The sequence below is a fragment of the Zeus faber genome, assembly GCF_960531495.2.
Source record: "Zeus faber genome assembly, chromosome: 9".
Taxonomy (NCBI): Eukaryota; Metazoa; Chordata; class Actinopteri; order Zeiformes; family Zeidae; genus Zeus; species Zeus faber.
In genome coordinates, this window is record NC_137197.1 from 14,837,583 (window position 1) to 14,849,447 (window position 11,865).

General features: G+C 44.3%; 1 protein-coding gene across 4 annotated transcripts in view; it reads left to right on the top strand.

Annotated features, from left to right (window-relative positions):
• Positions 1-535: 535 nt before the first annotated feature.
• Positions 536-11,865, top strand: part of aipl1 (aryl hydrocarbon receptor interacting protein-like 1) — a 41,442-nt gene continuing 30,112 nt past the window's right edge. For all 4 annotated transcript variants that reach the window (XM_080006523.1, XM_080006526.1, XM_080006524.1 and 1 more), the window contains exons 1-2: positions 536-1,203; positions 1,814-1,906. The gene's annotated coding sequence lies outside the window, so the exon portion shown is untranslated. The remainder of the gene's footprint in view (positions 1,204-1,813; positions 1,907-11,865) is intronic.

The window sequence follows — 11,865 nt, forward strand, 5'->3', positions numbered from 1 at the left end:
ACGATTCATCCGCGGGTACAGGCACCGAGGCTCCCCCCGGTAGGTTCCCCCCACCCCCCCCCCCCCCATGGGCGGACGCGATCCGACTGGTCGGCCCTCACCGGGGCCCGCCTCCTTTCGCACGGCGGCCCGTCGCGCCCATTGGCCGAGGCGCACGCCCGTCGGGCGGGGTGGGCGTCCCGGCGGCCGCTTCCGGCTCGCCCGCGATTGGCCGGGGCGCCCGCGCCGACGTCACGCCCTGCCAGCTGATCGGAGTGAGAAGCCGGTTTGAAGAGAGTTCAGTTGACCGGGAGACAGCGGGGAGTCCGGGCCGCCGAGAGACGCGGGGTGTGGCGGGGGTGCGGGGGGTGGGGGTGGGGTGGGGGTGGGCTTGGGGTGGGGGGGGGGGGAGACGAGACCGGAGGAGACCGGAGGAGCGTCTTCGTTTCTTTTTTCGTTGTTGTTTTTTTTCTTCTTCTTCTTCTTGTTTTTTATTTTTTATTTTTTCTTGTTTTTTGGGGTTGTTTTTTTTAAGGTTAATTTACACGGGAATCCGATTGTTGAGAATGAAGAATTTGTAGGAGCTTTTCGGGGGTTTTTTTTGGGGGGGGGGGGGCTCGTCGAATGCGCTGGAAGTGTCAGTAAAATTGATTGAGTTAAGGTGTGGCCTCTACGGATCCTGCTCTGGGAAAATGTTGGAAGGTGTTGAGTGTCTGCGTTGTATTTAGTCTCGAACCAGCCGGAACATTTCTACCATAATTGTACATCCAGGCATGTTTGGCGGTGTTACGTAACGTAAAATATATATATATATATGTGTGTGTGTGTGTGTGTGTGTGTGTTGGACATGGAGAAGTAGAGAAGTGTCCGTTCTGACAGTGAGTGAATTAAGTGTTAAAGCCACCCGCCCCCGCACCTCCCCAGCCAGCCCCCCCACCCCAAAAAAAAATCGGTGCTTCTGCGTTCGATTGATAAGACTGCGATTTTTAATGGACGTGGCAACTTTACAGCAGCCAGACCCGACGAATGGAGCGTCAAACTGGGCGTGGGGGGGGTTAGGGTGGGGAGGGGGGGGGGGGGGTGGACAAATTATATCAAAGAAAAAAAAACAAGAAAGAAAAAAGAAAAACAACAACAAAAAAAAAACGACTCATAAAATGCTGTAAATCCTGCTGTGACACAAGTGTCACGTCGGGACCGGTTTGAGGATTTACCCGAAATGAAGTGAGTACGACAGCCCCATTCATTTATATTTCATTTTGAAAAAGTTTGAACTTTAACAGGTTATTAAGTATAGTCTGGTGTTGAAATCAGGTTGTGTAATAATGTTGAATCAATCACCCAGAAACTATTATTATTATTATTATTATTATTATTATTATTATTATTATTAATTAATGTCTCCTTATGCAACCTGGAAACGGTTGCATAAATGTTATTACTACTGTACTAACCCTATACGTCAGGATCTAGCTGGAAACTGAATCCCATCACAGTATGTGTGTATATATATATATATATATATATATAAATATATATATATATATATATGTATATAGTAAAATCCACTTGTCACACTGGAAAAAGTGAGTCATTGAAAGGTCTTGTGACGGGTTTTTTATTTAACTTCTTCATCATCATGCAGTGTATACAGTACTCACCACAACTTGCTCAAGACGAGCTCTCCGAACTGATTGAGACTGGATTCCACAAGGCCCCACCCTATAGAGCAACATGGATGTGCACAGCTTTTCGACGCGTCATGCATTTACCCTTTTTAAAAACCAAGTGTCCCCCCCCCCCCCCCCTTCAATATCTCCCCCTTGTGCTGTAGAGCCGTGGCTGAAAGGAGATCTTTCCTGTTACCCAAGGATCAACCCGCCGACCTACAACTCCCAGGAATCCACTGCAGTTTTCCTTGATTAAGGTAAGGAGAGAGGGTGTGTGTGTGTGTGTGTGTGTGTGTGTGTGTGTGTGTGTGTGTGTGTGTGTGTGTGTGTGTGTGTGTGTGTGTGTGTGTGTGTGTGTGTGCGTGCGTGCGTGCGTGCGTGCGTGCGTGCGTGCGTGCGTGCGTGCGTGCGTGCGCGCGCGCGTACCTGTGGAATGCCTCGGCACAGAGCTCCAAGTACAAGACCGGGTGGGTCCAGAGCTGCGTGCGCGTGCGTGTCAGATTTATTCACAAGTTTTATTATTTTGAATTAAAATGAGACCCGGTTAAAATAACAAACAAAAAAAAAACATTCTAAATTGTACTCAAAGCGCGCAAAGATTTTAGCCCTTCAACCTGTTGCTTGTTTAATTAGGCTTCTGACTGCAGCCCACCCCATCCCACCCCACCCCACCCCACCCTTGGAATCTTGTGGCAGTGGTTGTGTTTTCTCAGTACAAGTGTTCATGGCCTCAAGCTCGTGCTTGTGCAATTCTACCTTCAGGGTTTCAACATATTGAAAGGCATATCACAGTTCATCAGTGCTCCGGCTTAAAAGCTCCGATTTCTGGGCAGGGAAACTGCTGAATTCTGAGTGGACTTATCACTGGAGCATACTTCCCCTTCTTTGCATTGTAATTCAACTGCAGTGCCCCTTATTTCCACACAGCTCCATTCCAGCTGTCCCTAATCTTCAGTTCATAGTATTGAATTGACACCACCACGGACCTAGTGAGATTTGCCGTGCTCGAGCTCGCCTGACCGCTCGCAAGCGCAGTTCGTTTCTGGTGATGACTTCATCCCCCCTGTCGTAAACCACTTATTCCTGCACCCTTTCCATGGGGGGAATTATCCTTTAAAAGGTAAAGGAAATAATATATATTTTTCCCCCCTCTGAAGTCTCCCCAACATTCATTTTTTTTTTTTTCTCTTGATTGCCTGGAAACTCTTTTGGGTTGGCACAGGGACCAATGCAGCGTGCTCTGCTTGCCCTTTCTCCCCCCGCACCCCAGGAAGTGCCTTGCCCGTCCATATTATCTCCTCTTTAGTTATGAGCAGTGGCTGTATGTGGCACCGCAGACTGTTCAGAATGCTGGCCACTGGATACATTTGGCTTATCAGGATGCCACACGCTAAACTTTCGGTCCCCGTGCCATTGTAACAGAATTAGCTGAGGGGGGAATTATGTCAGAGGCCATTCCACACCATCAGCCCACCACACCCCATCACCACTTCCACATTGTGTGTGCGTGCGCGTGCGTGGGCGTGCGCGTGCGTGCGCGTGCGTGGGCGTGCGTGTGTGCGCATGTGTGCGTGCGTAGGGGCCTTTGCACACTGTAGCGTTTTCGTGGTATCTTATTGTCTAACGATACGAAGACTGAATGAAGTTTAATAAGCTATCATTGTTTGATGAGTCACGACGAACTTGCATTTCTGTGAATATATGAAATGTATTTCATGTCTTGATTGCACATTGCAGATCCTATTTTTACACTGCGAACTAGGTGCAATAAGATACTGCAGTATCGTCTAGTAGATGAAGATGAATTGCTTTGAATTTACTTCAACAATTTCTGAAAGTGTCGTGCAATGCTGGAGTGTAATTTCTCTTTTCAAATTGGATCATTATTTAGAAATATTATTGCGCTGTGCAATCTTGCATAGAAAACATTTTGTGCAATTCACACGTTGAGCCTATCCGTGTGTTTTCCAGCATTCTTTCAAAACCATCCTTTCTCTGGCCCCTGATTATTATTTGTATTATTATTATTATTATTATTATTATTATTACTATCATCATTTTATAAACCACATTGGAATGAACTGTGCGTACGTGAATTGGTGGTGAGCTTGCACAGCTTTTTATCTTTGCGGGGCTAGGTGAGATTAATACAGCCATCCTGCTGTGATGTCTGTAAGACCACACCCCAGACGCAATCAAAAGAGAGAAAGGGCAAGTAAGGGGGAGAGATTGGAATCCAATGAGTTTGCTGGCCACCTTCTGTTGCCTTGCCCTTTAATAATCTAACGTGCACATGTCATGCATGCTGTCTGTGCGTGCGAGCGCTCATAGGTACTTGCCATATATCTATCAAATTGCATATGGTAATTGTGCATATAATTGCAGCATTTTCAAGTGTTGTGATTTAGACTGACCAAAATCCATTCCACTTCCAAAGTACAAAACTGGTGTTTTCAATCAGTGATGTGTTTAAAGGTATTAAATGCTTTATTTCAATGAGTCACCCCTCCTCTTGCTAACTGAAGCATAATAAGCAGGTATATCGAGTGACGTGTTATAGCTGAGAAGGACAGCACATTGATCGTTATTGACGGCCAATCAGGGAAGGGAGGATCTGCAGTGAAAATGCAGTAGCTGCAGTGAGGTTGCATGTTTTCAGTGCCACGCCCCAGAGACCCACCAGAGGCTCGGAGCTGCTAGTGTTAGCTAGCATAAGCTAACCTCCTGACAAAGCGATCTTCTCTGACTCTTGCAACCTTTATACTCTTACTTATCCCTGTCCTTCAAACAGGTGAATGACAAAACTAAATGCGTGGTCTCGAAATGTGTCTATGCATTTATGCATATGTTTTCCTGCGGCCAGAAGAGATAAGCACTAGGTATTATTTTAATGCTGTGTGTGTGTGTGTGTGTGTGTGTGTGTGTGTGTGTGTGTGTGTGTGTGTGTGTGTGTCTGTGTGTGTGTGTGTGTGTGTGTGTGTGTGTGTGTGTGTGTGTGTGTGTGTGTGTGTGTGTGTGTGCAGCACAGCAGGGTTTAGTACGAAGTTGTTGGTAAAGGGCTAACTGCGCTCCAACTCCACCCGAAGCTACCTCTTCACAGCTGTGCCAAGTGGGATGCACCAAGGCTCGCCCCAAACCCAACATGTGTATAACACATGTTTCAAAAACACCATTTGCATACTCATAACCTTTTCCAGAATGGAAAATTTCTCTCAGGCAGCAACAATTCTAACCTATTTTATCATTCATTAACAGAGGTAGTTCATGTGTTCTGATGTTCTGACATCATCTGAACTAGTTGCTTTTGGTCTTGTAGTGTAAACTAGTGTGAAATCCCATTGCTGGTCCCAGTCTTTAAGTCTATACAGCTCCCGAAATATGCTCTACCACTGGATTTCCACCGTGGTGTGTGTGTGTCTATATGATATCCTTGTCAAATAGTGAATAGTGTCCGGGTTGAGAGAGAGAGAGAGAGAGAGAGAGAGAGAGAGAGAGAGAGAGAGAGAGAGAGAGAGAGAGAGAGAGAGAGAGAGAGAGAGAGAGAGAGAGAGAGAGAGAGAGAGGTTAGGGTCTACAAAATCTCTAGGCCTTGTTTGGTTTAAATAAATAGGACAAAGACAACTGCAGGCATAGGCTGGGCTAAACTGGTGCTGTGATTTAGAGCAATCTGGGCCCGACCGGTCCATTCTGTGCTACATTTGGCTCTAGGATGGTGTGTGTTGGGCCAGCACTGAAGAGCAGGGCCTCTCGGCAGACCGACTGGAATGTGGACCATATGTAGCAGGAATCTCAAAAATGTAGCTCGGCCTCGCTGAACTGACCAACTCAAAGTCCCAAAAAGAGAATGCAGTAGATGAAGGGGGAGAGGAGGAAGAGCAGTGATGGAGTATGTGGACGGAGAGAATTCAATCAAAGGTCAGCAGCAGGGACGGAAGCGGGTAAAAGATAATGATGGGTGTTTAAAGGAAAGGAGACAAGGGATAGAAAGGAGCAATGGGTTGGAGTCAAAGGAATATAACGTAAGATTAAAAGTGGGAAGCGGTTGGCATGCAAACATAATGTTTTACATGCTGGAGCTGTTAACCAATGTCGTGATTGATTATCCTCAAAGTATTTTCTAATTATATCCAACCAGCAACTAACTGTATTAGTGCAGGCTGTGGACAAGAACATTAGCCATTTCTAACATTTTTCCAAACCATGAAAAAAAATAAAAATTAAAAAAATAGCCAAATTTTTCGACTATTGTAATTCCACCCAAATGATCAATGGGTATCAATGGTAAATTTGCGAAAAACATATTCTTTCAATACTGGATTAATTTCAAAGATTCTGATGCAACACTTGGGTTGCCTCCCGATGATTGACAAATAAGGCTTCAGTTAAAAAATAGTTTGTTTTCAGTGGACCACTTCTGCATATTGTGGGTGTGGCTCAATCATTGGCTGCTACGGATAGTTGTACAGTTTTCTTATTTTTAACTGTATCTCAAAAGTGGGTTAATCTCTGTAGAATGTTAACTTTTACCATGGCACGCCTTGGTTTTACCTTCCAATGCACCCGCAGCCTCATGAAACACAAAGCGATAGAAACCTTGCAACTTCCTTTCACTCGAGGTCACGGTCCTTGAGGTCATGAGTCCTTGGCCATTCTCTCCGTTGTGCATACAAACATGCATAACCTGATCAGGTAAGTGTGTCAACCGGGGTTTTACTGCACCATCGAGGGAAAATGATCAGCTTATCACATGTTACTGTATTAAACCTTTTCAGACAAATGAGAAATTTAGCCTCTCACCCATGAGCGCCATCAAAAAGAGTCACACCAACAGCTGTCATGGCTGCGTGGCCCCCGCTACAGGTTCCGATTCACGGTTATGGAAACGAGACTATAAGCGAGTTATTCTGCACGAAATGGATAGCCACGGTCTGAGGAAACAAACGACAAAGGCAGTCCCAAGGAACGTCGATTAGTGTGGATTCAAAATATTTTACTGGTATAGAACAGCTATAGAGATGTACAGGGTTAATAGGTTTTATCTTCTGGGCAAGGAAGGGTGGGGCTTGGTGGAGTGATTTCCTGGGAATCGTACCACGAATGTCTTGTTCATTCACCCTTCAGGCTTGTGCTGCCTTTTGCACGCAAACTAAACTGCCAAATAGTGGGGGAGGGTAACAAGGGATATACTGTACAATGAGAGCGGCAGAGCGAGGCTCTCAGCCAGTTTGATGTACAGTAGATGTGAACGGTTGACCAGGAGGAAAGAGAGGACAAAATGCCTCGACCGGTATTTTGGAGAGGAACGGTGTATTCAAGTTGTGGTAAGAATGACAGTTAGATGAGATGAAACCTCAACATAATTAGTTTAAACGGGTTAAGTCAAGCGCCCTTTTGCAAACCTTCACACCCTTCCTATTCTTAATTTGATCTCAGCCACTCTCTTTCTGAACTCCTGATATTGTTTCTGCGCTATGTCGTTTTGTTTTTTTTTGTAGCGGATTATGATGGCGAATAAAGGGATTTTACAGTAGCTACCACCTCATGAATTGCCCCTCATTTATGTTATTGTCCTTGCATATAAACTGACTCACGCACATTTGCATTCACTTTGTGGTCGGCGCGGTACCTGTTGGAAGAATATTAAAATAAGCCTTAATGCTTAGTCTGTTTGTAACATAGTACAAACAGTGTGTGCATATTTTCTATTTGGGATGACTTACACAGTGGACTTGACTTCAAAAGGCTGTAGTCACTCAGTCAAATGGAGGTAGTACGAGTGCGAGGAAACGGTTATATTCCACAAGTTGGCGTGGCAGCTTGGACAGTCAATTATTAAAAAAAAAAAAAAACAGTTATTAGTCATATATATGACAGGGAATGTAGAATCAATGTATTACAGCAGGGAGTGCCATTTAATAAATAGAGTGCCAAAAAAAACAAAGTACAGGAGGTGGCCATTAATGCTTGGCAGCCGTTTTGTTCTGTAGGGTATACTCACCGGAAGGTACACACACACACACACACCCACAGCTGTGTGTGTCAGTCAGTGCTGCATCATTGTCTCATTTGCGTGTGGTGGGTACATAAGGGCCAGGATGTCTGTTCCTTGATCGGTGATGTCACTGTGCACGGATAGCGCCGTGCATGCCTTCATATCCACGCAAACAGGCACATCACACCGTTACCCGTTCTTTCTTCATCGCAGGTGCTCAGTCCTAATGCCTGCATGCCACCCTCATAAGACTTTACTAGAAGCTTAATCCACCCCACCCCCTTCCTCAGCCTCTTGACATCACCTAACCGAGCAGACTATATACTTGAAGAAAATCTGCGTATTTACAAGCAGGGAACACTAGATCAAAGGGGGCTGTGAAATTTCACACATGTGTTTGTGCGTGTGGGTATGATAAATGTGTCATAATTGTTATCAGATTGCCGCATGCAGAGGTGCTCCGTGGCAATGCCTAGTTGAGATCAGATCGGCATGTGCCCTCATTTGCACATGTGCATCCAGCTCCCCCCTTGTCTGCATGAGATTAAGCAATACGGGCCCCACCCATGCAGCTCCATTTTCCTTCATCTTTCTATATCCTGAGCGTGTGCCTTCAAATCGTGAATGGAGATCTGTTATTACAGTGCTGGATATCCACTGCATCTCCCAACAGGGACTAAAACTATATGAAACCTCTAGTTGTTGGGTTTTGACTGATGCCCATTGCCTGACTACATACATTAATGAAAGCAGTGGAACTGTACCAAATGGTTGCTTGCAAATGTGCATTGATAATTCTACGTGAAAAGCAGCCCTCTACTCAAACATTGCGGTTAAACAATTCAGATGCACGGCTGTCATATCCTGTAGGCGTGGGTCCATGCATTCCTTCCCTTTTTCCGTCGAGTGACATTTCAGACGGTTTTTGTATAGATTTCCCTCGTATATAAACTGAGCGGGCAAGCAAGTGTACTTTGTCTTCAGTCAAAAAATCTCACCGGTTAGATTAGATTTTGTCTGCATGTGTGTTTGTGTGCATGCAGGCCTCCACATGCAAAAGGAGCCTGAACATTTTTTAAGATGATAATAAGCAGGGCGTGTCTTTTTATACATGCAAGGCTTCTGGATTTTAACACCCGCTGTTTCGTCTTGTAAACATGCAAAGACAAAATAAAAAAGTGACTCGCTCACATAGCTGTTGGCGCATATTAAGAAGATGCATAACACCTCCTATCACGCTACCATCTACCTCCATCATGTGCCTCGGTCCGAGCCCCGGCAGCAGAAAATGAATGAGGTTATTATGACAGTGTTGGCATGAGCATTCCTTTCTAAGTGATTTACCTTCAACTGCATTGTACAATGTCTCCGTGCAGGTACCTTCTGGGTTGGGTTTTCTGAAAATATGTCTGATGAAACAAAACCTCTTTGCTCACTAATCTCACCGCAGCCATCCGGACGATGGGGCTGTCTAATATCGATCTGCTGTTGACTTGAAAGCAATTCATTGTGGCCTTGGGGATTATTTATTACCGTGGATGCATTTTGTACACATTATTTTGTGCAGACAGCTAAAAAATCCTGCATGACATACTTTGGTACAGTGCGTGTGTGTTTTCTCAAATGTCAGCAAATGGCCTGCTAATGGTTTTATTTGTTTATAAGATCGAATGGCATTGCTGTTGTCAATGATCGGTTCAAACGCTTTGAATAAGTTGAGCTTTGTTGCTTCTCTCCTGGAAGAAGTGCTCAATTTGAACAGCCAGTCGTTTTAAATGCATGGCTCATTTTTGAAAAATAATTGAACGCCGGCTCCATGTCGAGTCACATCTGCTTGATGCTGGGTTTGCGGTTGAGGAAAAAGTACATTCAACAAATTTTGGTGCCCAACAACAATGCCCATCCTCCCAAATACCGCAAATCTACGCATTTTTCTTGCCTAAAGGTAAACCGCACATGCATATCCTTTAAGCTTCTCTCTTGGTTTTGGAGTTGTATTAACTTGGCCTTTTCTTAGGACTTGGTGGTGGACTATGGTTTTCGCCAAATACTCAAGGACATCATTCACATCAATTTTAATTATTTTCACTCACTTTATTGACTGAGACCGCAGGCTTCCAGGTCGTCACCACCACGCACATGTGAGACTAGATCTAACTGGAATACATTTCTTATGCATTTTCCAAAAAAAGTCATACAACCTTTTGTGTCTACGTGTGGTTGTGTGGTTGCATGCGATCGGTGCTTGCATTGTGTGTTCACATGCAGACTGAGAAAGCATTTTCAGCCTGTTGCTCAGGCTGGCTGTGATTGTCCCGGGAAGCATCAGTCTGCGTAATAAATCACTCCTCGGGTACACTCTGTTCTCCAGTCTGGGATGGACTCTGTGTGCATGTTGTGTGCATGCTGAAGATGGGGGTGGGGAAGCATGGCTGGCCCATAATATAGATTGAAGTCACACCAGGTTTTTAATTCCTTGGAGGAATTGTTCAAGAAGGATTACGTTATAGTTTGTTTTTCACCCTACAGACACATTTTTATTTGATAAAGAACTCCATTTTATTGACCTGAATTATGTTGGACATACACAAAACATAATAGTATATAAACATGGTTATTTTATTTTATATACAGCACTATAGAATACATGTGTTTTACCTAATATTAAAATTAAGAAAAATAAAGTGATGAAATCAAAACAAATGTTCAGAAGGCATGACCTGTTGAAACGACATGACGCAAATGGAACAATTAAAAGGCCAAAGATAACATGAATGTTTTGAGGCTATAAAGTCAACGGTCTGCGACTCTGGATAAATCCCTGGCATGCAGTCTATGTCTTAAACCAAATGATCTGGTTACACCAACTTAGGCATTCAACCGGCCCTCTGCGTGCACTGGAGGAAGGAAGGATTCCTGTAACACCTGACAAATGGCCAGATTTTTCTTTTCTGGTGCAACATGGCCTTGTATGAATAATATACAATGAGGGTTCGATGACATTCTGCCAGTTTCTGGAGTGCGTAACGCTTCACAAGAACTTCACAATGTGCACACACACTGTGTTGGCGTCATTAGGGATATCTGTCTGTAAGAAAGAACTTTATGTGGTATTGGCACAGGCCACATGTAAACCCTAGCCCAGCTACTTGATTTCTTGAAGTTTTATTATCAAGTAGAATAGTAGTGGCGGCAGCGGCAGGAGAGACACTGGATTGGCAGGTGGAGCTACAGGTTCTCAAGCAAGTTCTAACCAAGCTCAGTGAACAAACTAGATGGCGGACAGTAGGAATATGTTCATGCCTGTTACTATCTGAGGTTTCCAAATAACTTCTCTCCATTATGCATAGTTATAACCTTTGATTATAAAGGAAATATTGCGGCCAATTGCAGCCAGCACAATAAAGAGAAGAGGCTGGTGGAGTCCTAGAAATGGTTTAGTGGTCAAATGTGTAGCAGTGGAGTCCATATGTTGGTCTTCAATTGGTAGAAAAGTCCATCAATCAAGTCCTCTCAGTTGACTCTTTAGGAATATATTCTTGTGAGGAAGGGGAATACACCTTTGTATGGCTGCATTTATACATATTTGAAAGCAAGCATTCTGACTAAGGGTGAATACTTATTTTCTCACAGACTGACATTTAACTCAGTACTGAAAAAAGCACAGTCTATAATTGTAATAATATAAAAATGGTTTAAATGGTACGACCCATCCTTGCACATTTCCTCTCCTTGATCCCCAGTAGTATCCACCCCAAATGGACCCCTCTGGATTTAGTGCAAGATGAAGGGCTGTAGCCCATTCACAATTCTTCCTCACACTAATCACAGTGCCTTAGTGGAATGAGACCAAATTGGTCACATTGAAAAGGGCTTTGGCTGGTGTTTTGTGCATGTTATGTATGTGTGTGTTTGCAGTCCAGAGCTTTCTACTGTTGCTCAGGGCAGCGTGGGGTTCGTTGGGTTTCCAGGGGTTGTGAGGTTCACAGTACTGTTAAAAGCCGGCCTGCCCAAAGTCCTGTCCTTGAACTGTGAAAAGAAATATGCCGCTAGGAAAAGGCTTTTCAGACTGACTGACTGCAATTGCTGAAAACAGTCCAGCTGAATGAAAGCCAGACAAGACAAATTCTGGGCTAGTCTTAGTCAAGTATAGCACGGTGGTCATCTCCGAGGAGTCGCTGAAGGGAAGAATCTTTATCGTAATTTGATATAACAGGATCTAGG